This window comes from Lagopus muta, chromosome 11 (genome assembly GCF_023343835.1).
Source record: "Lagopus muta isolate bLagMut1 chromosome 11, bLagMut1 primary, whole genome shotgun sequence".
Classification (NCBI taxonomy): domain Eukaryota; kingdom Metazoa; phylum Chordata; class Aves; order Galliformes; family Phasianidae; genus Lagopus; species Lagopus muta.
The window spans coordinates 4,936,186-4,963,486 of NC_064443.1; the positions used below are offsets into that span (position 1 = coordinate 4,936,186).

Here is a 27,301-nt window from a genome sequence, read left to right on the forward strand (position 1 = left end):
TGAATTAAAAAAAAAAAAGTAACAAGCTAAGCCTCTAAGGTTACTGCTATCTCTTGTGTACAACTGTAATTGTAAAAGGAAGAATTCTTAGGGAATCTGAAGAAGTCTTGATTAAAAATATGAAGCTAAGATTAGCTAAAGAAGCAAGAGTCATATATACAAAAACATTCACTAGAAAGTAAATAGTAAAATGCCTTCCCACTTCACAGTTCCCATCCTACTTAGCCATTTCCAGAACAAATCTCATGCTAGAGAAAGCAAAGATGGGACACAGCCACACAGCCATCAGGGCTAGCAGCACCTGCTGGAGCACCTCTCCCTCCTATGATGAAAAGTTGAGGGAGTTGGGCTTGTTTAGCTTAGAGAAGGCCCCAGGGAAACCTGCCACCTTCCAGTACTTGAAAGAAACTTCAAAGCAGAGGGGTGACTGACTTTTTAATAGTCTGATAGTGATAGGACAAGGGGAAATGGCTTTGAAATAAAAGGGAGATTTCGGTTAGACACTGGGAAGAGAGATTTTACTCAGAGGGTGGTGAAGCGCTGTAACATGTCAACCAGAGAAGTTGTGGATGTCCCATCTCTGCAGGCATTCAAGGACAGGATCCTGAGCAGCCTCATCTAGTGGCTGGCAACTCTGTCCATAGCAGAGGGCTGGAACTACGTCATTTTTAAGGTCCCCTCTAACCTAAACCATTCCGTGATAAGCAGAGAGTGTGGAGAAGGCATGGCGCACTGCCCGCCACACACCAAAGAAGCTGACTGTACAGTTCTAACAGAACTGGTGAGCAATAATGACACACTTAGGAAATAACCCATACTGGATCAAGTTTTGATTTCTTCTTTTCTCCATACAGATTACATTACTAAGGAATACTAAGGAATACTGTCCAGAAAATAAGACCAGAGAATACGTGGGGGCCAGAAACAGAAAAACAGAGCAGATCAGAGGAGCGGAGAGACACATCCTCAAAACAACGACAAAAGACCTTTGAAGTGGATATCGTGGCAGTTAGCAGACTGATAAAAACAAGGATACAGTTACAATCCTCAAATTTAGTTAGAAGTCTGAGACAAAAAAACAACTTGTACTACAAAATGAGTAAGAAGAAAAAGAAATCCCAACTACAAATTGAGAAAACATAGCATAAAATTCATGTGATGGGTTAAAGAAGGAGCAGTTACAGCACTGCTACCTGTACCCAAAGCAACAGCTGTAAGGGAGTAAAGCTGTGTACTTTTCTTGACAGATAAGAGAAACATGGAAAACGAAAATCACAGGAGAACATCTGCTAACAGAATTGGCAAGAATCAAAGTTTAAGTAGTGAGTGAATTGACAAAAATACCAGCTGCTATTGCAGATGTGAGATTCAATTAAGTGTAAGAAGTGGAATTGTTTGCCTAAGACAATGGCAAAACTAAGGGAGAAGAAAACGCCTGCATATTGGAGGAAGTGTGCCTACTTGCAGGATTTCCACCTGAGGCACTGCCGGGCAAGACAAGGAGCAAGGGAAGCAGGTGCTTTGTACAGGAACATGGAACTTGCACAAGTTCATCATGGACCATACTTTGGTATCAAAACACTGCATTGGAAATATTAAAAATTCTGCTACAAAAGTACACCTCACTTCACAAACAGGCAGAACAAGAACTGTGAAACATAATAGGTTTGCGTTTCAGTGCTTTCAGGTCTTTTTTTTTTTTTGCTGAAGCTTTTAAAACATACACCTGGACAATATTTCAGGTTAGAAAAACAGAAATTAAACATTTCACTATTTTTGGTTTAAGCAGTCCTTCCACAAGTGATGTTCTCCACGTGATGCTTCTACAGCCAAACCACACTTTGAGGCCACTCTTGCTGCTTACTCAGTTCTCATTACCAGTTGGGTAGTTACAGCTATCTGCCACCAGCAGCGCTGGACATCTCTAACAAGAAACAATATTAACTCCTTTCCTAATGGGTGAAGGAACCCATTAGGGTTCCTTGATGAAGGAACATCAAGTTTAGTTAACATCAGTTGGAGTTTTTGGAAGTTGTGACTAAAAAACTCCAACCCGCTTATTCCTGGGCTTGTCTTTTACATCACATTGCTTACTTAAAGCTTCCACGTGAGAGATGAGATAGACAACACACATACTACAGAAAGGAAACCAAAACAGAAAAACAAAGCAAAACCTCTGCCTGCCATGAAATACACAAACAGAAATTAAAGAATCACAATTAGAGCAGAAGTATTATTTGTGGTGACAGGAGAAACAGTATTTTCAAACATGAGAATTTTAGTCTTGATCTGCCTGATCATTTTATTAAAAGTCTTCGTTAGAGCATATAGTGCTTCTGTAAAACAGAATAATTCCAGGTAACGGCCTGTAATTTAACATCACAAGGGCAGATCTTACTGGAATAGGTAAAAATAGCACTCGTGGACATGCCAAAGGAGAGTCTTTCCACTATATGGCCACTGCCTGGATTGCAACATCAGCTGGCTCTCTTTTTATAACCACTTGATTGCCAGTGAACAACGTACTGAGAGAACTCAGAAGATTGGAGAAACAGAAGAGCAAGGCCAAAATTGACTTTTAGGTGAAATCAATCCACTGTATCACCGACACATGGTTTCACCATGCTATTATTGCCTCTGTAAGCTTTATACTTGCTTCTAAAAGCATTTAACACAAATGAATCATGTAATTCAGAATAGAGTTTATTTTCTGTTAAACGTCAGCATAAAATTAGAGGCTTGCACACTGTTGTTTCTTTTGGCTGCAGTGCATCCTGGAAGCTACCTTATGCCATTCTAGTTGCCATTCTCCAATAACCTGGTTTTGACCAATTTCTGGGAACACGCCTCCCATTTCCAGACAGCTTGGAACAGCTACTTTGTAGCACCTGAACCCCACAGATTCCTTTTCATGCTTGCAAGTAAAGACAACATCTACAACAACATGAACGTTTAGAACTGCTAGACCAGGGATCAAACAGATAGGAAAGTTATTTTGCTTGAAAATGTTCCTGTCAGCCAGCCACTGGACTTGCCCAGTTTTCTAATTGGTGCAAGGAAAACCAGCATCCTCCAGTCTCCAACAAGGCCAACAGGGTTCTGCCTGTCCATACCTACATATTGGAATGGACTGGACATGGCTTACACGGCTTTTTGAAGGGGGACTGGAAAAGGCTCAAAAAAACCAAACAAACATATATGGGAACTGCTGAGTCACGGCCTGAACCTCTGATTGATCACCTGAGGTGAGCCATGAGTCAGCCAGAGGAGCTCAGCTGAAGGCAATTCACCTGTGCTGCCGGAAGGGGTGGAGCCAGGCTCCCCCCCCCCTCCTAGACCTATTTAAGAGCTGGCTACCAGAGGGGAAGGATCTCTTCTGGAGATCCCCTCTTTTGGTGTCTTCTGGTGAGCTCAGCTGAAGGGTAAGCTCTTCCACTTATTCTCTTTTTGTGATCGTTGTCTGCTTTGCCTTACTCTCTTGATTATATTGCGATTATAACATCTTGATATCTATTGATTATACACAATTATATTGTGATTATAACATCTTGGTTATACACAAACAAAACAAGAAACACGACATGACTTGGTTTACAACGTTACTATCACATCTTTTACCCCACTACATAAAGATGGAATGAGTAACAAAATATTTAGTTCACCTTAAGCTTCAAGCTGCTGCTATAATAAAAAAATGTTTCCTATTCACACACAGTAGCCTCAGTATGAAATAGTTTAGGCCTGAAGGGGTTCATATTCAACCAGGGATTATTAAAAATAAGGAAAATATTTACCTGACAGTAACTCATCATTGACAATTGCTAGGTAAATCTGGGTCCTCTGGAATTCTGAAAGAACGTTTTATGGAACGTGAAGCTGGAGCTGCATGCTACAAATATGATCAACTTTAGAGCAGCTTAAAGTTTCTAAAACAAATCTTGAAAAATATTAAGTTTTACTGTGACTCAAAATGCACCTCCTTCAGCTGGAAGCTGGTTCAGAGGTGTCATGGTTCTATGACACCTCTGTCACCTCTATGGTTCTTAACAAAGCGCCCTGCTGGGGGCTCTGAGCCATTTTTTAAAGTCTAAACCTCTGAGCCAGCTTTAATTAACATGGTTAACCCCACGCCACACCCTGCTCCAAGTTAGTGAGGCCACCTCCCTCCAGCTCGCGAGCTAAAAATACGCAGTCCCACTGCTCCTAACCGATACTACATATTTCGGCTGGAAGGCAATATTAATTAACACCTTTTTGGCAGCTGTTTGTCAGAAATGAATATTTTAGCGTCAGCAGCACAAGCTGAATCCAAAATGCAGCAACGTTCTGCAGAGGTAAGAGAAAACAGGCAGCGCTACAGCAATCAGTGCAACATCTGCAAAGAGCCACAGCGCAGCGAGCAACCAGGAACAATAAAACAGCGTTCTATCAGTAAACCTGGAAATACAGGTCCCATCTGCAGGGTTTTCGGTGAACTGCAAAGAAAACAAAGCAGAGACACACACTCATCACACACAAAGATGGCTGTGAGGCAATTCCAAAACTCTTTTGCCTGAAGTTAAAACCAACTGGCTTTGGTTTAACCACGCGAGAGCTGTGCTGCACGTAGCGCGGAGAGCAGGATGCGCAGAACGCAGACACACCTGCAGCTGCAAACAAACGACTGAGCAGGATTCACTGCTGCACTGTTCCACGTGAACCCATGGCTACACAACAGCCTTAGCTCTAATTCTTGGCATTCCCCACCAGCAGGCAAAAACCTTTGGAAAACAAATAATTGCATCCCACTGTGTCGGTTAAAAGCCTCTAAAAAAATGCTCACTCCTGCAAACACTGTTTACTGTCACTTACAACTCTTAGCTGCCAGGCGTAGCAAGAAAGCGCTTTACTCGTTTACAAACGACTTGAGAAGGGTTTTGTTTATCCCCATCTACTACATCACTGCAGCATCTCAGTACACAAGATGACCATAGTCTATTAAATTGCAAAAGGTCAGCACTCAGTGCTGCGATAAAATCAGCCCTGTGTGAAATAGATGGCATTTCTAGTACAAACGCAATATCCAAGTCACCAAAGGAATACGTGCATGCCAGCTGCTTTTCAAAGCAAAATTGTTGTTTACAGAAAAATAGTGTACGCAGCAGGAGCCAACAGAGCACTGGGAATTATTCACACAAGTTTGGCCCAAACAGACTTTCTTTTCAGAAAGGCAACGAACAACACCAAACACACATCTGGATTGCCAGCACAGAAAGCCATGCAAATTGAGGTGAGCTTCATGCTGTCTCAAAGCCAGTGACACAAAGCAAGTGCATACTCATCATTAAAAAAAGAAAGAAAAAAGCTGTTAATTTGCCACAAAGGTAGCAGCAGCATTTGGACACAATTTCCGAGTGTTGTATCAACTCTTCTTAAAATTAATTTCTAATTTAGAAGCTGCTTTCAACGATTAGATTTCAGATCAGAAAACAACCAAAGGTTTTTGTGTAAGCAATTACGTACCAAATTGGTACAATGTTGATGTAAGCCAGCCGCTCATTTACAAATGTATTTATCTTACGCTTACTGAAGTCATGCTTAAAACGCTGATTAAATCACAAGTTTTAATCTTGCTTTACGTATTTCTGTTACTTCCTCAAAGAAAGATAACTTGGATTTATGCAGTTTGGTATTTTAGGAGAAACTGAAGCTCTATTTCTCATTACACATTCCTTAGATTTCTGCATTTTTAGGTTGGAATACAGTCCCTGAACTTACTCCTTAAGAACCAATCGCCCTTTCCAATTATTCATCTTTTTCAAGCTTCATTTACATGCAAGTTTTGGAAATCAACCTGCACACACATTTTCACTCGTTTCCTCAGCAACTGGCTTTATGTTACTATGCCATCCACTGTCCTTCCTCCTCGCTTCCAAATGCTCTTGGGCTTCTTTGCTTATTTCAGCAAAGCAGGCAGGTAGAGGCATCAGGAATACAGAGCTCCCACAGGCTATGGAAATAGGAGGCCAGGTTGCAGAGGAACCTCCTACTTACCCCACCAGCACTGCAGCCCCAGCCCCAGGTGCCAGGTGCAGCACGTCCCACATGGCAGAACCCAACCAGGGAAGCTGCTGGCAGCCAGGAGGGAGGCAAGACACAAAGGAGCTGAAGAGAACACGCCTGGAGAGGTTCCAGCATGGCAGTATAGAAAAGGGGATGCCAGGTGTACTGCAAAGCAGTGGCGAAGGGAATGACTGAAGGTATCATGGAAGGGAGCGCTGGCAGAGCGCAGAGGTAACACAGACCCAAACACAAATAACAGCCTATTAAACGCAAATATTTAATTTAGCTCATTTGCTTAAGTCATTTAAACATTCCGTGTATGTAACACAAAAATGAATTTATTAGCACAACTCCTCCATCTGAAACTCACTGCTTAAGGACTTCTTTAGTCACAGCAATTTCACATAACAGCTTCTGGTTTCCACCTCCTGCAACAGCTGTAGAGCTAACAGCTTACCATATCACCTTAACTTGTTTCCAAAGGCAGAAAACTGGGAAAACTTGTTTTTTTCCTCAGCTCCCAGTTTCTCAACAGCAAATGTGGCAAATAACTAAAGTGAGGGGCATGTATGTCCCAGCAGAAACCAGTGCTGATCAAGCACACCAAGAAGTGCTGACCAACCATTCCCGTAGGTCATGTCTGTGGTTTATAAAATAGGAGTTATTTTAATAAGCCATAGTAAGTTCAGGCCCTGAGACAGCAGTCAAATCCTTAAGTTAGTCAAACAGACCTTATTGCTGCTTAAAAAAAAAAAAAAAAAGTTTTTACATGCACAGCAAAAGCATTAAACAGACAACAATAGTTTTATATCTTCTTTGGAAAAAGAGAGACTTTCCCTGTCACTTCCAGCTTTTTCTTCAGAACAGGTCTGTCAGCAGTGTTGCACAATACATTGTCCAGTCCTGAAGATATTAAGCATGGCAACAAACCACATGAAAACACATTCCAGATTTCTGGAAGCACTGCTGCTCTGGCCCAAATAAGCCAGTCCACTGCTGATTTAATGATCTAAGATTGAACTGCTTACCGTATTCATCAGTCATCCACTACATAAGCATAAAATACAGATCCACACTTATTTTTATGATTAACTGTAGCCTTAGGGCTTGCCCACAGAAAATATTCTTAAGGCAAATTAATGAAAGTCACTTCCATTCTTAATGAACGTCCCCAGAACAGATTTAACCAAACTGCTTGGAACTTAACCCTCCTATTCATCACTGCAATCTTTTCTTTTGCACCTACACTGCAGACAAGCTAAAGGATAGGAACATCCATTCCAGTTATGACCTGATATTACCCAACAAAGAAATCTTAGGCAGCGCTTGGATCTGGGTCTTTCAGAAGCTTTAATAAATAGGTAGACAGACTTTAAAAGCTCTGAAGGTCTCCTGTACACAATTACTTCCAAGTATTTTGACTGAAGTTTAAGGTTTACTGCACCATAGTCCTTTCCCAGTCTGCGTGCCTGCAGCACCCCGCAGCAGCACCCAGATGGATACAGGTCGTGCCGCAGCAATTCCACCATAGCGCCCGAGGCCTCACAGCCCTAGGTGAGGTCCCTGCACCCGCGGATGTGCCCGAGAGGCTAGGAGGGAAAACCCACGCAGGTTGCTGTACCTGACACGGGCAGGGCGCGCAAGGGACAGGAGGAGCGCTGCTGTCGGCAAGGTTATTTCTGTGCACATTTGAACCGTAGATAAAAGAGTCCGGGAACAGAGCAGCACCACATCTGCATGGCAACAGCGGGGCAGTGCGAGGGAGCCGGGAACCTAAACAACTACACTCCGGTTTTTACGTACTTCTTTTTAAACTGAATCCGAACGAACGCAAGCGAGAGGCTCACGCTGCTCTCAGTCATGCTACCGCGATACAGTCCCATTTTCCACTCGGCCAACGGCGGATCCCGGCCCAGAGCGGCCGCAGCCCCGCAGGAAGCAGCGCGCGGACACCGAGCTGCAGCCAGCGGTGCCGGGCGCGGAGAGCCGAGGAGGCGCCCTTACGGCCCGAAGCCGCCGGGCAGCCCCCAGTCCTTAGCCCCGCGCCGGAAGACACGCAGTGCCGGGCCGGCCGCTCCCCGCAGCCGGGCGCTGACAGGCAGAGGCCGCACCGCGCCCGGCCCGCCCGGCGGCCGAGGGACCCCCCGCGCCCCGCTGCCGTCTCTCCTCCCTTCCCCCGTCCTTTTTGGCACCTTCCCCGCCGCCGGGCCCGGGCTCAGCCGCAGCTCTCGGGGCTGAGCCCCCCGTCCCCGTCCCCGCCATACGGCTACGGCCGAGGCCCCGCCGCCCCCGGGCCCTGTCAGCGCCGAGCGGCCGCCTCTCCCCGCGGCGCCGTGCCCGGGGCTCCGCTCCAGGCGGCGGCGGCGGCACCTAGGAAGAGCCGGGAGAAAGGGCAGAACGGAGAGAAGCGAGCCCCTCATCTCCGCTCGCAGCCCCGCACCGCCCTACCTATGTCACTCCCTCCCGGCCGCCGCCTCCGGGCTCATCTCCCCTCGGCGCCGTTCGTTTCGTTCCTCATCTAAAATGGCGGCCCCGCACCCAGCGAGACATTTATCCGCCGCCCATCGACCCGCCGGCGCTCGGCTCCTTCCCCGCGCCTGGCTCCTTCCTCCTCGCACCGCCCTCCTCCCGGGCGGCCGAGCACCGAACTGCCGATGGAGCGCTCCTCCCCGCTCCCCCGCCCCCTCCAGGCGCCGCCATTTGGGAGCGGTAGCGGCCGAGGAGGTGCGGTGCGGCCCCTCGGAGCCGCGCGGGCACGGCGGGCTGCGCCTGTGGCGGCTCCTTAAGGCGAGCGCCTTCTCAAACGTTGGGCCCAGCGCGGCCCCCCGGCCCGCACCTGCCCGTAAGTCTTACCGGGAGCAGTGAGCCCCGCACTGCGGGGAGCTGGCGGCGGCCCCAGGGGCGGTGCGTGCCGCCAGGGGTGGGGTATCACCGCCGGAAAGGTATCGGGAAAACACGGCCCGGGCGGGCGGCTTTCCCCTCAGCGGGCGAGGAGGAGCCTTAGGACGCGGGCTGAGCCTCGCTTGCTCCTGGCACTGAAGGCATCGAGTGCCTACATTAAATGGCAATCAATTTATCGTCATAAAAACGCGGAAGGATAGCCACTGCAATATAAAACCTTTCTCCTATTGCTTTTTTTATTTTTTTTTTTAAGAACATGCACGTTTTCAGTCGTTAGATTAATTGACATTCAAACCAGCATTTCTCCAAAGAGAGCCTCCAGTAAAGCTCTCTCGGCCTTATTTGGCGCTTCTCTGCAGAGGGAGGCTTGTGCTGCATAATCCGAGGCTGCAGCTCAGCTGAAGTCACATCAGCAGCAAGGACAAAGGAAAAGCAGCAGTGCTGGGCAGCCTCTCCTAAACACCAAATAAGAAGAAAACAACATACAAAGGCTGCAGCTACTGATGCCCTCCAGGGAGAGGTGTGTAATTGCCATCCCCATTTCAATCTGCTATGAGGAACCCTAGAAGGCTGGAACAGAAATCTCTATGTCCTCAGAAAACCACAATTCAGTGCATGATTTATGAACATAAATCACACCTTTCAAATTCTCATGGAGTAGCCTTCCCTGTATGTATCACGTTTAAACCAAAAGAGTCATCTGGTGCACACACAGTTTACATGACTTTAACAGGATTCATAGCCAAACTGTTGGCCCAGGAGAAACAGGTAAATTCACAGCTGTGTGTACAGTGAATATTTGGATTGCTCAAGAGCTAAGCGTGTCGGTGTGACGTTGTAGGCAGCAGTGCAGATATTGGTAAAAGGAGAACCTGAAAGTACCTTAAAATAATGTAAAATGAATAAAAACATGACATGAGAAGCTTAAATCGTAACATTTTAAACTTTCAAAAAGAATAAATCAAAATCAGAGTCACAAATCAAACCACCTCAGATAGGGAAGATCTCAAGCTGAGTTTCAGATAGTTAATGTCATTTATAATTTGTTGGGTTTTTGTGTCATTTTTGTTTGTCTGCCTTTTATTCCTGAATTGTAGAACTTAAATTGCTTGTGTTTTTATAACAATAGAACACCTTAAATCGAAGTTCACAAAGGAGTATACTTGTCTTGCTGGAAAGGAAATTAACAGTCTGTTCCTATGAGTTATTTTTGTTATTTTATTCAGAACAGACTCTTTTTATTTTATCCGTATCCAACTAAATACGGATGCTGTTGGTCTGACAACATTGCATACTGTCACTGTTCGGACACATACCTTTCCACCTCTCCAGTCAGCATCTTTTCAACCACATACTGAAGCAAAGCCTTGGAAGCTTGTCTTTTCCTATGTTGTTAAGTTAGGACACCTCCTCCCAGAAGGTTCAGTCTTTACCACCGTAGATTAAAGTGTGCAATGATCTCACTATTTCCCTGGAAAGCATGGATTCTGGAGCAACCTGTGTTCTCCAAGAACTCAGTGGAAGTTGCTCAGACTGAGATGGGGTTGCGTAGAGCTGTGTGCCTGCAGGTTCTAACTCCTGAAGGTTTGCATTAGATCGTTTAGATCATCATTTAGTTTGGTATCTAGAATGGACTGTCCAGTACAAAGCTTGTATGTTAATATCTGTATTTAAATTCATGTTATTTGTTTCCAGGGTCAAGCTAACCTAAATACTTCAGAGTTAACACAAGAAATTTTGCACAACAGTTCAGTATGCATTACAGAATCAATTCATCTCTAATACTTTACTCCACCTATTAGGCACACGTATGCCTATGATTCTTATGTTGCCCTTATATAAACACAACAATAAAAATATTTGACAGAAATGTCAATTGAGGTAGGTTTTAAATGCAAATTTATGTGGAAACACTTCAAAGTAAAATTGAGTTTTTCATTAAACATTACTGAAATAAGTTATTTATTCTGAGAGTGCAGCTCTATAAACAGTAAGCAATGATCTTTTACTGAAAAAAAAAACATCACTGATAGTCTTACACGAAGTGTATTTTTAAGATTTTCAACAAGCTGCCTACCAGTTTTCAATCCTCCATATGTTCTCTCTGCAATTTGTGGTATTATAGATATCCAGTATCTCAGGCTTATTATATGTAGTGCAGCAGAAAATTTCAGCTCCAATTTCAACGCAATGCGACTTGCTTCTAGGAAAATTTGGAGATCCTGCGCTGCCCCATCCAGTTCTCTCAGACTCCTCTCCAGACAGGAGGTATTAAGTTGCTTTCTTGAATTTTTAGCTACTCATTTGCAGTACCTATTACCAAGACTTATCTTCTAACGTGAAATGGAGCAGTGAGATATGAGAATGCTGGTCAGAACTTTGGAACTTGAGAATTTAAACAAATGTGCTGGTTACAAAGCATCATCCCTGCTGTGCAACTCAGCCCGAGTCCACTGGCTCACTTGGTGTTATACACACCTTGGCTGCCCCTTTATTTACAACAGGGTAGCCTGACACAAAAATAAACAAACCAACAACCCAACCCCCTCACCAGCAGAGCCATTTGGATTAAAAGTGACCTCTGCCAAGTTGTGTGTGACGCAGCTATATTTTATTAAGTAATCAGCACTGTAGCTGTCTCCATCTCCAGATAGAAATAGATTGGAGAGAGCAGATTCTCAACCTACGGACTGACTGATGTACCTTTGGTCAGAAACAAACTTACAAGGCTTGAAAGAAGAACACGAGGCAAATGTCAATCAGAATACCACTGTATACTGAGAATATCAAAGCAAGAAAATAACAGAGTGGGGATGCTGAAGTGATCTGTGCCATCTGCACAGTGGAAAAATAATTTAAAAAAAAATAATAAATACAAATCAAGGCTTTCATTTGTTTTGCTACCTGGATAATCCTTGTTACTTCTTGGACAACAAACACAGTAGTTTGACATATACATGTAGTCTATTTTAGAAACCTAACCAAGCTGGTTTATTGGGTTTATTTTGACTTTCAGAAGGAGCCTAACAACAACAAGATCTGCTCACAGCTAGGTACTACAGTTTAAAAATAACCATAAGTAAAAAGCTCCTTCCTGACAAATTTCTGGAAGATTTTTTATTATTATGTTTCAAATACCTGACACAGAGCTGCATAAATAGTCTGGTATCTGACTTGGAATGACCTCAAGCTGTGCATTATTTTTCCTGCATATGGACAATTTGTTGTGTGCAGTATCTGAGCTGCATTTTGTACTCAGTTTGTCTAGAAACTGGCCATTGTAGTGATGCACACAAGATGACAACAATTTCAGCTTCATGTGAAGAGTGATGGCTAGTGAATCAGTAGCAGTGGAATAAGAAAAGGAAGATGTATGCACGTGCACATGTGCATGTGATTATTTCTGAGTTTGTGTACACATGTTCAAACATACTGAGGGATGACAGGCAACAGAACTAAAAGTTTTAAGTTTCCCTTCTCGCAGGTCGTATTTGTTGTGATTCTTCAGAAAACTTTTTGTTTTAAATCGATTTGAAGAGGATCCTATTCTTGTAGACATACGGTTCTGTTGTACACAGAAACACTGGCTTACGTTCTTTTTGACATCACACAGCATTTATCAAAGGTGGATTTTAAGAGACATGAAACAAAAGCAGTCTAGCCAACCTATTTGACAGCTTGCAAGCTTCTCTCCAGTACTGTTATTCCCAGATAAAGCCAAATTAATTATAATATAGACAGTAAGTTATAAATACCTGGCTTCATTCAAGGGTTTGATGTATTTCTGCTTAGCAGGAAGACAGAAGTCTATTTCAGTTCATACACACGTTCATATACGAAGAGAAGTTAGATCCTTCATTTACTGAATTTATTTTTTAAGTATTTGCTTTTAGCATAAATCGTTATCCACTGTTTTTCAAGTTCATCTTAAACATTCAGATGAGCAGAGATAGGTGATCAAAGGCATATATTAGCCTTGGCAAGCATACCTGTTTTAGCCACCCTTTGATACTTGGTATATCAGTGTAATACATAGCAAATTGTGCTTAGAAGGATATGACAGATGTGCTTACGCCATAATTTTAAATTTTCATTATTCTATTTCTGAAATTATAACAACGGTGAAGGATTTTTGAGTTGGTTGAGCTGTGTTGGTAACGGAACTGTGAGCTATAAAGCCTGCTGGCACACAGTATTTCAGATCTAGGCTGAAATGCGTTGGTGAAAGTTTCAGTGTATGCTGATGGGCCACATCTCTGTTACAGGTATCAACATCAGCATTCTTGCCAGCAGCAGAACACATTGCTAGCCTGCAGCATGTGAGGCTCCGTTGGACAGTCCAGTGTATGTATGCTAGTTCAAAGAAGTATATGCATGGTTAATTTAGAGTGTAGATTATCAGTTTGAGGGATTTTTTCATCAGATGTTTGATGTTCATTTGTTAATTTTTGCTTGCTTTTGTTACAAATTCATTTCTCTTAGACTCATCTATAGTAATCAGATTGATTACATGTGTAAGAACATGCTTTTCCTCCAGTGGAAAAGTCAAATTACTTTTAAAGCTGCTAGTACAAGATGGTGTTCATTTTGGTCATATTTTTTGTAAAGCTTTCTTTTGTTGTTTCTTTTTGCAAGATTAAAAAAAACAATGCTATGAACAAAACAACTAAATTACTTGAGCAGTAATTAACAAAGACATCAGGTCAAAGGAATGCAAACATACAAGTCTACTGCTATGCCTTACTCCAAAACTGAGCTATGCTGTGTTAGTAGATTTGTTAAATCTTTCAGCAGTTGCTGAGAAATGAGTATCAACATGCCTGGTCATACCCGAGTATTTTTAATACTTTCAAGATGGATATCTAATACTCAGATGTTGTCAGACCTAGTTATTCAGCCTTTCCTTTACTTCAGATTTTCCTGGTAGAGACAGAAGCTTTGTATTAGCAACAAAACAGGTTAAATGGAGAAGAAAAGCTTACATAAATGAAACAATGACATAAGAGTTTAAGTATCTGCTGAAACATTACCGCTGAGACATCAGTTCTGTTCAATTCTAGGGCTGGATAAGAAAATCAAAATTTCTGTAGAGGAAAGTTATGCACTGCTAACAGCTCTGTGAGTTCGGGTATTCTGATTCTGTGCTCAGACACTAGCTTTCATACAGGAGATCAAAGAAGGCCTTCCCCCACCACACCCCTCCATATATTTTATAGTTGAAGGGGAGAACAGGAACATCCAATTCATGTCACCAGTACATAATATATATTTATATGTAATTCCAGTTTGGGGATTGATGATTTCAACGTATCACTGCTTTAATTCGTCCATATATTCCACACCAATACTTTAATCCTAAGTGGAATATTACTTACAGTGTTAAGGGCCACGGATGCTTTATGAGGGTTCTGACAGACTAACTGAAAATAAAGTTAAATCTTTCCTGAGGCAAGTAGTGTGAAACTCAAAAGCTATCTGAGAAGAATCAATGCTGAGACATCTCCCCAGGACACTCCTGTCAGATACGTATCTTTCAAGACTATCTTTTCAAAATAAACTGAGGTGGATTTCTTGCCCTCTCTTCTGAAGGCTGTGAAGTTAATAAGAAATATCACGACCAGAGTTATCTTACATTGATGCATGCAGTCCGCTTGACACCAAAGCACTTTGTGCTTGCTTGACCTAGCCACACTGGGTAAGTGCTCTGCCTTGTTGCAGCTTTCAAGAGCAGAGTTCAAAAGTAGGCATTTAATTAAATATTTGGGTAAAACTTCGAATGCAAAGCAACAAAGTTATTTCCTCAAAGTTATATGGGTTATATTGATTTACTGAGTTTAACATGAGATCATGCTCTTAGCTGACAAAAATGCAAGCAAAATTATTCTTTTTTTGCTAGATCCTATTTAATGTTTGATGTCATGTATTCAGTTCGTTGTTAAATGTGCTTGTGTCCATCAGCACAGTTTGTTTGAAATAAGCAATGTGTACTTTATAAGCCAGTTTTCAGATTATTTGAAATATATAAGATTTAGCAAAATTTAGTAGATTTCCTATTAGGAAGTTGCATGAAAGACAAGTCAGCTCTTCCAGATGTACCTGGCATTCTGATTTGCTTCTTGATTCTCTCCAAGGCAGGTCATTCCTTCTAAACATGCAAATACGTGCCAAGCCTTAGCTTAATTATGTTTTCATTTGCACACAGCATAGATCAGACTACAGTATTAAATGTAATCAGTGTAAAGCTTTGGCATCATGCAGTACAGAAAATACCATATTCAACATGGTGAAATTTGGTATTACCATCTATTCCAACCCCTCTGGTAGCCAGAGTAATACTGAGTAGTTAAGCATTATCACAGCAAACTAAGTTAAAGGTGTCAGGCAGGTATATTAGCCTGTATTTTATACTTAAAGCATGGGGTTTTAGAAGCTTACAAAAAAAAAAAAAAAGAAAAGGTGAAATCTCACAACCAAGTGAACAAAGGGAAAAGCAAACCTATTCAAGAATAATTTCAATTTCTGTAGCAACCACAGGAAATCTTTGAGAATGGGAAGGAAATAGAATCTGTTCTCACATGTGACAGTATATGTCACGTTAAGTGGTACATCACAGATTTGTTTCTTTTAATAAAGGCCATGCAATTCACTTGAGTATTTGACTTAAACATGCAGAAAATCCTACTTTCTCTTAGGCATGTAAAATTGACTCAAGTGATTAAAAAACTTCTGTTTTTTTTTCCTGGTAGCTTTCGGTTGCTTGTTTTTATAGGAAGTTAAGAATTCTCTGAGGAAAGCGCCAAGATGTTTGTGTGGCTTTATGAGTAATGGAAAGAATTCACAACAAAATATGCTACTGCTGAGTTGTGATATGGAACAATAAATAATAAATCAGTTCAGAAATAAGGATGGCTGAGATTCCTATTCTATAAATTAGCTTTTCCTTGAGGAATGTGGAACTCCTATAGAACAACTTATATGAAACATTAGAGAGGGTACTTGCCAAGGAAGCCTTTACTTGGAATTTGACAAAAAGCCAAAATGTTTTAATTACCTTTACTTTGTAGTTGAACTTCTTGGTAAGAAAGTGCTACTTGAAAAAAAGTGCTGCTGCTCTAGCGTCTGATTACCCTGAGTAAATTCAATTGTTCCACTGGGCCAGAAACCTAAGCAGCCTTTCAAAGAGCATATTGAAAGTAATGTTTTATAAAAAAGACTTGATAAGGAAATAAAATCCTAGGTAGCCAAAGTTAAGCAAAATTTTAAATACTTAAGTAGGTTATTAAAATAAATATTTTCTTATGGAAACAGGTAGTTTTCACATGGAATACTGCATTTCTCATTCAAGGGAATAAAAGAGTAGCAGCTTCAAGAAGGCTTTCATTATGAAAGGACAGAACATAGAGTTATTCTTTCGCAGTAATGTAATACAGAGAAAATCTTTCAAGGCAGTAAGCAATATGAGTGCTACTCTTACATACCACTGCTGACTACAAGGGATAACACTGCTGGTCTTCATTAGCATTATAGAATAAGTAAATGTAATTATGAATGCCATTATGAGTGCCAGTATGTCATACTTAACCAGCTGTTGGTATGCTGTATGTATGCTAATGCTCCTGAAAGCAGCTATCTTCAAACAGTCTGAACTGCTTTATTTTTGAGTTTAACCTGAACTTGTTACTCTGACTTCCCACTGATAATACAAGAGTAAACAAATAGCAAAAAGAGCACTGTTATCACAGAGCCTTAATGGCTCTCTGCTTTTGTACTTAGTTCTTTCTTGCCCTGTCTTCACAATTGCCATCAGTTCTGAAGCTGTTGCATCACTTGTGTGGCATTAGATCTGTGCCGCCCAGCATGCTTTCCCAGCAAGAATGCCAACTGCATTCATCTATTTTTATTTATATAAGGCTACAGTGGGCCTTTTGATTATAGATGCAGGCTGAAAATTAAGGTTTTGCTAGTTATTCTAATTGGAACTAGACACTGCCAAACAGATTGAATTGATCTTTTTATTTAATTAGAGAACTTCACTTATTGACTTTATTTCTTGGCGCAGGTTTTCACTTTCTGCATAAGCAATCTGAATACTGACCAGCATAACAAGCACAGATGGGCACAAAGCAAGTCACAGGTCTGATGATGTGGGCAGCCATTAGTCTTTTTTTTGTGTGAGGTTAAAACTTTACCTTGAATCAGAACATTTGGGCTACATGCCTTTAATGCTCTGGACTGGGAGTGAGGATATTCTGGATTTTGTTAACTTTTCAGTACAGATTTGTCCTCTGTAAAGAAGTAGGAGCACTATGGCTTAGGTGCAATTTCACAATACATTTAACACAGTCTAATTATAGACTATTCCCAAAAGAACAGTTCTTGCCTCCCCTTTTCAGCCCAGCTTCATGTTTCCTGTTCTCTCCCTTGTACTGGATTTAGCAATCATAAGTCCATGTGGTGATTCAGATTTTTATGTTTTCATGACTAATCCCACAGTCCTGGGACTTCTTGATCAATGCAAGGAGAGGAGCAGAAAGGCCCAGCTTGTGGATGGTGTGTACAGAGCCTGGAATCTCCCCACTGAACAACAACCTACACATCCAATTATTTGGTTTGTGAAACTGCAATCTAAATAGTTGGAACCTCAGGATCACAGGAAGAGTTTCTGCATTTGCAAAGTATATCTCAAAGGCCATACCTTCTCACTCATCTGTTTATCACACTGATAAAAGAAGCAATATTACATACAATCACAGCTGAAGTTATGAAAAGTATACAAACTACTTTAACAAGTTTCATTTGCTGTAGTTTATTACCTCTTACTTTATAGGTTCTGCTTGAAAAAAAAAAAAGCAGAATTTCTTCAAAAAGTTGAAAAAAAAACCAAAAACAATTGGAGAGATACAAAGGTAAAATAATTTGCTGATAAACAGAGCTTTAAAGATAGTCGAGATAAAGGCAGACATTGAAAAAAAAAAAAAATATTAAATTATGAAATAGATTAAATCTTTTGCAAATTCGCTACTGGGAAAATAAAACCTACATCATACAATGGGTTTTCTGGTTCAGCTCTTGTCAGATAGATAACGAGATGTGGGATTACTGTGAATACCTCCCAGAAATGCCAGCTCAGTGCTCAGCAATGGCTAAGACAACAAAAAGCGTTGGGAATTTAGGATGAGAACTGAGAACAGCAACAACAACAACAAATAGGAAAGGAAAACTTATGGTAAAATAAGTCAAGCTTGTACCCATATTTTGACTACAGAATGCATCTAACAAAACTGAAAGAGGAACAGAAGAGGGCTAAAAGGATTGTTGAAGACAAAGAACAGCTTCCACAAGATAAGCAACTAAACAGATTAGGACTTTCCAGTTGGAAAAGTAAAGTTATTTTTTATGAGACAAGTACTTGTCCCATGTCCATTTGTCACGTCACGTGTCCAAAATCTTTCCCTATCCCCTACAAGATAATTAGCAAGTGGGCAATTGCAGAAAGTGGATACATTTGTAGGTGTTTCCTATCGTAAGTTCTGAATTCATGGCTAGATTATTAGGAAGACTGCTACAAACAAAACAAAGAAACAAAAGTATTTTTCCCTGACTGTGACCTCCCCAGCAATCAAAGTAATTGATTTTCTAGAAATGAAGGCTGATTTTCCTTGCATTTGAAAATGTCTTCTGGAGTTTTTCTGCTTTCTTTAAGTTATCTTTTGTGGTTTGTGTCTGCTTTACTATAATTTTATATTTAAGTTGTCATTTAGAAATAACTTACTCCTTTTGACAAATGACTTCTTGCATCTGATAGCACTTTCTCTTCAGCTGATTCTCCTTTACGTTTGCAGGGAAAGGTCCTTCCTAGTATTTTAGTTTGTTTTGCTTTTTAGAAGTCTGTTGGCTATGCTGGATCTCTAACACCTACAAGCACTTTAATGTTTTAGCTGTTACTTCAAAATGAAAACTAAGTACACTTTGTGTCAGTGAGAGGTGCCCATAACAAAATTGAGTAGCAAAGGCTGGCAAGCCTGTTGTTTTGATATCCAAACCATATTGCTTTGCAAGGAGGAGTCTGTCTGCCAGAATATTTTGTGTTATTCTGATGACTTGAGTGGAGTTTTGGATCAGGAGGTATTTCCACAAGGATCTAACTGATCTATCAATCCTTATAATTTGGCCTTTACAAGGATTATTATTCACCTGAATAATAATCAGTAAAGCATGTAGGGAAAGCACAGCTCATGATTCAGAAGATGACCTCTAACCTGAAGAATCTAAGTTAGTATTCCAGAAGTCGTGCTAACTGAAATGCCTTTTGCAGTTAAATATATTTTCAGCGCTAAGCAACATACCCTACAGTGGTCAGAGATCTAGCTGTGACGCAGTGTAAGACAGAGGGTAGGCAAAAGTCAGGTTTGAGAAACCTCATTATCACAACACATCCATCTACTTGCAAACTTGGTAGGAGAGTTAGCTTTATGCATGACCAATAGGGGAGGAAGTTGTATAGTGTAATGCCAATAAATCTAATGTAAGAGCAGCTGTCATCACTTCTTGGCAACAGTTCCACCGTACAACCTGTTACAGCTACCTGAGATGTGCTAGGAGTCAAACAGCACTGAAATATCCCTATACATCAAGATTTCACTTTTGTTTTTATCTCAGTACAGGCCACAGTGAATCAACTAAATGAATCTAGAAGTAACTTACAAAGAAAGTACCTTCCATTGTTAACACATTAGGACAAAAAAAGACTTATCTGAATTCAGTTATCAGCTTTCCATTTAGATTCACCTCAGAAAAATTAAAACATAAATCTTCATGTTTAGTATATGTGGCAAGTGCATGTAGTAATGATAGAATTACACGGCAGATTCCCACCACACAGGTATACACAGCTGTTCTGAAATTACTTTCTACTTTTATAAAATGCAACCATATTAAATAGATTACATTTACATTAAGAAAGAAACCCACACACCTTACTTTGGGTGAAGAAAAAGATTACTGATTATCAGTTTTTCACTTTTTAAATGGCAGTTCTCAGTCAAGTAATTTCAAGCCATTTTCATCCCTTAAAAAAAGAAGTAAAATGAGGAACTCTGCAGTCAAAAGAAATACAGAAGTTCACAAATAAATTAACATTCACTGTTAAAATTTATCATAGGGATTCTAGGAACTAAGTGATATGACCATAGGCTACAAAAATAGCTACAGGAGAGTCACATGGAATGATGTAATGTTAATGTGGAATAAAACCTTGCTTTTTTAAATTGAAGGAAATTATATTCGGTGAAACTCGAGGAAAAGCATGAACCAGCAAAAAAGTTAATCCTAGTGCAGTGAATCAAGTCAAGGGCAGTGTTCCTCTGTATGCATTCACTGCTTACATCAGTATCCCATAGTAGAAAAATCTGATACTAACCTTGGCATATGAGTGCAAAGCACTGCACAGAAGTAATGGATAAGACCTTCATTTCTGGGAATGTTACTCTGTATTAAAGGCATCCTCGTGCAGCCACTTAATTTCTTCTGCCCAAGGACAGAAGTAGATATAGGAATTTAAAGTACTCCATTATGAGGCTCATGTCATGTATGGAGGATTTTTGATCTGTTGCTTTTCTACTGTATGTTCTTTTAAAGAAGCGTGCACAGGAAATTTGAGATGCAGCAAAGGACAGTGCATTGCATTTCAGTTTTGCCAGCCTGTGCTCCCACTCCTATATTAATAGGCTTCAGGATAAAATTTTCCAAAGTCTGAAATGTTTTGGAAAATTCATTCAGAAGCATTATCCTAAAACATGACTAGGCTAGTCAGAAAGAGAAAATGAAACAACTTTCAGTATTTCTATTAACATAGATTTGAAAACACACAGACTGCAGTACTGAGCTGTAAATGGTTAAAAAAATAAATAAAAGACGGTATGCAATGTGCTAATATGCTAATGGAAGCAAGAGCTTCATTCCATATGCCCTGGTACATGAGATCATTGGCCAAGTGGCTGGATATTTCAAACCACATGAGAAGCACTGCTCTTTCCAGCTTGGAATACGGCCATGCACAATTTTAGAATCTCCTTTAAAAGAAAGGAAAACAAAAAATAAGTGGTCCTGCTACAAGTTGCACAACTTGCTAGATCCATCTTTTAGAACTGGCCTTGAATTTCTGGTAGCCAATAAATGTATTTGTTACCTTCTCTTTCTACCACATTGTTACACAGTTCAGTAGCAGACTCTTTTGGCTTTGAATACTGTCATAGCTCCTGGTTGCTAGGGGTACTCTTACCATTCAGCTCCATTAGCTCCTGTTCACTTTTATTCTAGAGTGCTTGAATGTTCAAGTGTAATGTTTTGTACAGTTTAATTCTCTTTGTAGAGCAAGGTGTTAATGAGCAACAACTACAAAGGCACTGGTTTTAAAGCAGAGATGGGTTCAACTTGTGGCTCTGCCAGAAACTAGCCAAGTCAGTTAGGTAAGTAATTGGAATGGGCCGAGGCAGATGTTAAGCACTCTGCTGGTCCTGAGATTAACACAAGAGATTTTCCCAAGAATCCCAGGGTGACTTTGTTAGTGAAAGTACATGTAAGGAAAAATTGTCAAGTATCGACGCAGTAACAGGGAATATCTGTGGTTAGCCACACCTATAGCTGCTGCCTCTTCAGCAAACAAACCCAAAACAAACAAACAAAAAACCCACAGCCATTGAAACAAAACCAGAAAGTTATACCATGAGGAAAAAAAATCCTGTTTAAAGATTAGATTTGTTCCATGGAGGAGGAGAGTAGGGAGAAGTGTTTGTTGGTCTTTTCTACTCCCTCAGCTACCCCCAAAAGATAAGAAGATAGCAGATATCATTTCATTGCCACCATTCTCAAACTTATTTGACCCTAGATTCAGGAGCTCTTTCTCACATTCAGATTTCAGTCTCTTTACTAACAGAAGTTCCACTTCCTCTTCTGGCCTTATCTACTGCTAGAAGCAGCAGCAGCAGAAAGGCTACTTCTAGCAGTACAGCAAGGAAAGCAGATTTTCAGAAGAGTTTTGTCCTCATAGAGGGCTTTGCAAGCCACAGTAGGGCTAGTATTTCTCATATCCTCTTAAGGTTAATACCAGCCCTCACCTAATTTGCTTGATTCAAGGAAGTCACAGAACTTGGCAACACCGAACTAGGGACTGAGGTGAAAACCTTAGCCCAAGTAACACACATGTGCAAAACTCTCAGCAAAGCTATGTCTGAAAGGCTCTGAAAGGGCAGAGCAGCTATCAGCACAACGCTCCTAAGCACCTATTACCTATTGCACTTCTGCAGGCTGCTAATATACTGCATGCTTATGTGTCACCTTGTCCCAAAAATATGCTCCAGCTATGCCCAAGGCAGTACCAACAGTTTTAAAGCCTTAATGGAAGAGAGGTCTTGTCACAAAGGCAATCTGTGAGATCATCTCTGTGAGACATAAAGTTTTAGTTTTCAGTTCTCAGTCTTGTTTTATTCTTGTTTTAAACTTCATTCAACAAGGAAGGATGAAGCAATGGATGGCAAACTTCACAAGACTCCTGGATTCTACTTTAACAAGGATTAAGCTCCAATATTTTTGAATGTATTTAGGAAATGTTTTGTTCAGTAGGGGTCCATTGCTTTGATATTGATTGATGCTTCAATTTTCTAACCTTGGAAAGGAAATAGTCGTGCTTTCCCTGTTCTTAAAGCACTTTCAACTGTTTGAGGCAATAACATTGGCTATATGAAGGATATACCCATTCATAAGCTAAATTCCTCTAGTATGAGAAGTAACTGGAATAATGACAAGAAAAACACCCAAAATAGCTGCTAACACTGGAAAGCTATGAAAAAAAAAAAAAAGAAAAAAAAGAACTGAACTAGTGAAGGGTAAGCTACTGGAAACTGAAGAAAAGCAAATGTTTTGAACAGCAAGAACAATTCAAATGCATGCTAGACTGCAAAGCAGAGCTATCTGCTACGTAAGTTTCCCTCCCCAGCCATGAGTCAGCTATACAAGTGTTCTCACTTGTTGTGCACAAGAGGCAGAACACACTGCTGAAATCAGGCAGGAGCAAACCTCACTGACGTTCCCGTGCCAAGCAGACGTATGTGCCTATATTTACACATAAGAGAGACAGTCCCATCTGCATGTAACAATCTCTTTCTTCATCTGAGTTATCTGCTCCTTTCTTTTTCATTTGTCCATGGGAAAAGCAGAGAGCGGAAGAAAGAAAAAAAAAAAAAACCATCTCAAAATGCACTCAGTAATTGGGAAGTTTACCATGGAAGGGTGCACTACCTAAAAGAATGTTATATGCACATCTTTTCCCCCTAGAAAAACTAATTCAGATTTAATGCACCTTTCTTGCATTCTTACTGTTTGTAGAATTTGTGCATTTGTTCTAAACATCTACAAAATCTAGCATCTATGAGGAGTTTCTATAGACCACTTGCAGCATGAAAAGTCTGCTGTTGCTGTCCAAATCGTAATAAAGCCAAAACTGAGCAAGTTGTTCACTTCTTTGCATACTTAGGTGATATTATAATATATGAACGTTACACTTGCATGGCTAGCAACAATGTTGTCCTTATGGCCTGTGATAGAAGGAAGAAAATCACTCAGCTCAAGTTGCAGTAGCTGGAGATGCTACATAGTCCTTCTGACAATATTTCATAGCAGCTATATTGGTCCAAAATTGTAAACGTCTGAGAAGTATCAAACATAAATGCCACCACAAATCATCAAGTTCCATAAATAATAAATCCAATTATCACTTCATTTGCAAGCAGTCATGTAACATACAGTTTTTTCTTATTTCGACTCATCTGATCTTTCATGGGATGTACAATTAAATACTGTTGAGATATTCCATACCAGGGACACACACATACCAGGGAGAGTACAAAGGAGTATGGATTACAGATCTTTTTGGAAAGAGCATGCAGGCTTTCAGTAGCAAGTTTGAAGTAAAAAGTTATGTGGCAACAATTTATCTTAAGTTCTCTGGCCAAATACAAGTTCTTGTTAGCAGTAAGGTCTGGTCTCCTGCAGCCAGCTGTATATCAGCAACTCTGTGTTTTACCCTTAAATTCTGATGCATATCAGAAATTATATAGCTCATCCATGAGACAGTCTGTTCCTCAGGCCAAACCAAAATTACAGTCACTGACCAATTCCTTTGAACTGTGACAGTAGTGTTGCTAATTCTCATGATTCTACTGTGAGTAGAATGATTCTGTCCTGCATTCCAGCCAGACTTTTGGCAACCCAGCAGCTCAGCCCTCATCTCATTTCCAGCCCTATCTGTGCAAATTCTCTTTGACTATTTGATACTTCTGTTTCCTGGATTAGAGCATCTAGCCCATTACTTCACAAGGCAGAAGGAGCCTTCCTTCTCACCTTCAGGGTCCAATTTGACTTTTTCCAGCTCAGGTTATACAGGTATGGGAATGATTAATGCTATCCTCATAGGAGGAAAGGAAGCAGAAAATATCTGCACGTCTGGTCCAGCACACAGCCCTTCTTCCTGTTCATTTCCACAGTGACCCAGTGGAGTTCTGCTCTCCCTTTCAACTTGGAGGAGGACATAAGAATGGGGTTTCCTGTATTTGTTCAGGTCTGAGAAGAGAACTCCATTCTAGTAGCTGTCTTAAGTCTGTAGTAAGAGCAGGTGCACTGCAATGCACAAGGAGTAGAGATGTAAATAAGAGCATCAAAGCCATGATTACATGAAAGCTAGCTACTGTAAGTATTGATGAGGGATGTTGTCTTCAGGTGCATCACTAACTCACATCAACAGATAGATCAGCAGAACAGAATGTGAGGCATTGCTGGAAGCATTTATCAAGCAATTTCAGAAGTTCATGTGCCCTAAAGGCAAATTGCATTCCACGCATTTAGGACAATTGGCAACATTACAGAGCCAAGTTCAGAATGCTCAGGATAATTTCAATAAATAAAACACACATTCCCTCCGTATGTTTTTCTTGTTGTTGCTGCTGTTGTGAAAGCTTTCTTCCTCAGGATGTTTCAGCATCCAGCCTGTACTTTTTGAATTCTGCAATACCTACTAAATTTATAGTTGAAGACATTCTGCAGTTACTCAATACTGAAAGCCTGTCCATAATACTAAAGCACGTTACCTGAGGATTAACTAGTAGAAGCACACAGATGCGTGAAGTCATACTCTAATATCTGAGTTTTATGTCTGTAGGAAATTAATTCAAGAAACAATATATGTTAGTTTTTGTTTTGCATCCCTGTTTCCTCTAAAAAGAAGTGAGGTTGAATCTGTCCTTTTTTCTTGTGATGTCTCCAGGACTAGACCATGAAGAGTCAAAGAGAACATGAATTATCATTCATTTGTTTTCCTATCACATACTGGAGAAATACTGGTATCTTAGATTATACTTAGTATGAAAGCAGATGGTGCTAGGAGAGAAGGACGTAGTTGAAAACTAAAGGGAAAGGATTGCTGTGGTACCGTGCACAAAAGGCTCAAGTAGGGCACATTCTGCTTTAAAGAAAGAATAAGGTAAAGCCTTAGAACAAAAAGTTAGGGATAGGTCTTTCCAGATGGAGCTATTTTGCTTCAAGTAACACATATTAATAGGAGCAAAATCCTGCAAATTATTTTGTTCCAAGCAACTGGCCTAGTGACTACATTATTTTCTAACCTGGAACAAAGGGCTGTCTCATCTAAACCAGAAATCTGGTCTTGAAAATTAATCTATTTTGATGGAACTTTGGTCAGAAAAGTGTTCCATGCATAGCTTTTGCCTTTGAATGTCACTTTCCTATAAAAAGCTTTTTTGGGGGGGAAAGATTCTTGATGAACTCTTTCTAAACCAAAATACATTTTGAGTAATGTTTGAAAAGTCATGAGCTTTATCAGTGTCATCCAACAGATGCACTTTGCATAAGTAATTAACTTGAAAGAAATAAACATTCTTTACTGGTTTACATTTATTTTCAGGATATAAGTAATCTAACACCGCATGCAGGAAAACAGCTGCAATTTATAGATGAGTAATTTTTGCATATGAATAGATTTTGTTCTGTGTCTGACTAATTTCTTCTTCTGAAAGAAATTAAACATCTTTTCCTGTTAGAAAGCAATTACAATTTACATGGACAATTTATTATTACTTTTTTACTTGAAGGAAGTATTGCATTTGCCATGTTGAACACCGACGCTAGATTGGAAACTATATTTCATTTTTAATTTATTTCAGTTTTGAATATTACCCAAGAAGTTCCACTGGAGTAGAATCTTAAGGTCCATCACATGATAAATTACACATTCACATATTTTAACTGCTTAGAGTCATGAGGGAATCTGAATGCTTTGAATTTCTTTGTGCTCATTTCCAACATATATTATATACAGTACATCTCCTTTTGTTCATGCACCTACATTGCAAGAGAGGACGATATATCCATGCTAGTTATGGTACAGGCGGTACTGAGATTTAGTTATTATTATCAACGCAGAAAACAAGTTGAATGTATACACACTCCATAGACTCAGGAGTGTTTGTGCTCAAGATGATGGTATTGTTACATGTCCAAAGTTCAGTAACACTAAGAAAGATATGTGTACTGCTCCTATAACACGAGCTTCACGGGGAGTGTTGGTACATCCTGTGTAAGGAATTCAGATTTGAATTTGAACAGTTGAAAAGGCTCAACTTTCATGATGTAGGAACTGTTAGGTATTTCAGTGTCTGGGCATAATTACTGACACTAGGATTTTTATTTATTTATTTATTAAATAATCTCTGGTCACTATTTGCACAAAGATTAATGTAAACAAGACAAGCATCCTTGTGAATATCCAGTTTCTCTCTGATTTCCCCCCCTCCTCTAGTGGGAGATTGACTTGAATACTTTATATCTTATACTTAGCTACACTGTAGAAGAGGGACCACCAAGGCTCTTTTGACATGACCAGTATATTGGTGGGTTTTTTGTTTGGTTTGTTTGGTTTTTATTTCAGACTTTTCTAAAAACCAGTCCAACATCCATGCAAGAGCTACCAAAATTGCACTAAGACTTCTGCAGCTATGTTGAAAAGAGCAATGAAATACTTCATTTTGCTTGTTGAGTTAAAAAACATAAGGATTAAGCTCACTGGTAGTTAGATACACTTAAACAATGAGATGATATCTTTTCATATTCTTAGAATTTAATGCATAATTGAAATCTGTCTTTTGAAAACCAATTGTATCCATGCAGTACGCATGAACTCATATTTGGAGGATACAGGATACAGACATTTGGTGCAGTTTGATATAAAGAGGTAGAGTTTCATTCAGGAAATTAGGAAGTATGACTAACAATGGATAAGAAGGGCCAGTGT

The 27,301-nt window shown here is 40.3% G+C and overlaps 2 protein-coding genes across 8 annotated transcripts in view; one reads left to right on the forward strand and one right to left on the reverse strand.

Annotated features, from left to right (window-relative positions):
* Positions 1 to 8,089, forward strand: part of MKRN2 (makorin ring finger protein 2) — a 51,792-nt gene extending 43,703 nt beyond the window's left edge. The window contains exon 9 of the mRNA XM_048957749.1: positions 855 to 8,089. The gene's annotated coding sequence lies outside the window, so the exon portion shown is untranslated. The remainder of the gene's footprint in view (positions 1 to 854) is intronic.
* The window catches only part of RAF1 (Raf-1 proto-oncogene, serine/threonine kinase), a 68,841-nt gene that overhangs the window by 31,088 nt on the left and 10,452 nt on the right, over positions 1 to 27,301 (reverse strand). For 2 of the 7 annotated variants that reach the window (XM_048957729.1, XM_048957731.1), the window contains exon 1: positions 8,491 to 8,670. The exons of 1 other annotated variant lie outside the window; for it this stretch is intronic. The gene's annotated coding sequence lies outside the window, so the exon portion shown is untranslated. Of the gene's footprint in view, positions 1 to 8,490; positions 8,671 to 8,895; positions 9,674 to 27,301 lie in introns of those variants that run through there. 4 more of the 7 variants (XM_048957727.1, XM_048957726.1, XM_048957732.1 and 1 more) reach the window with 4 other exon arrangements.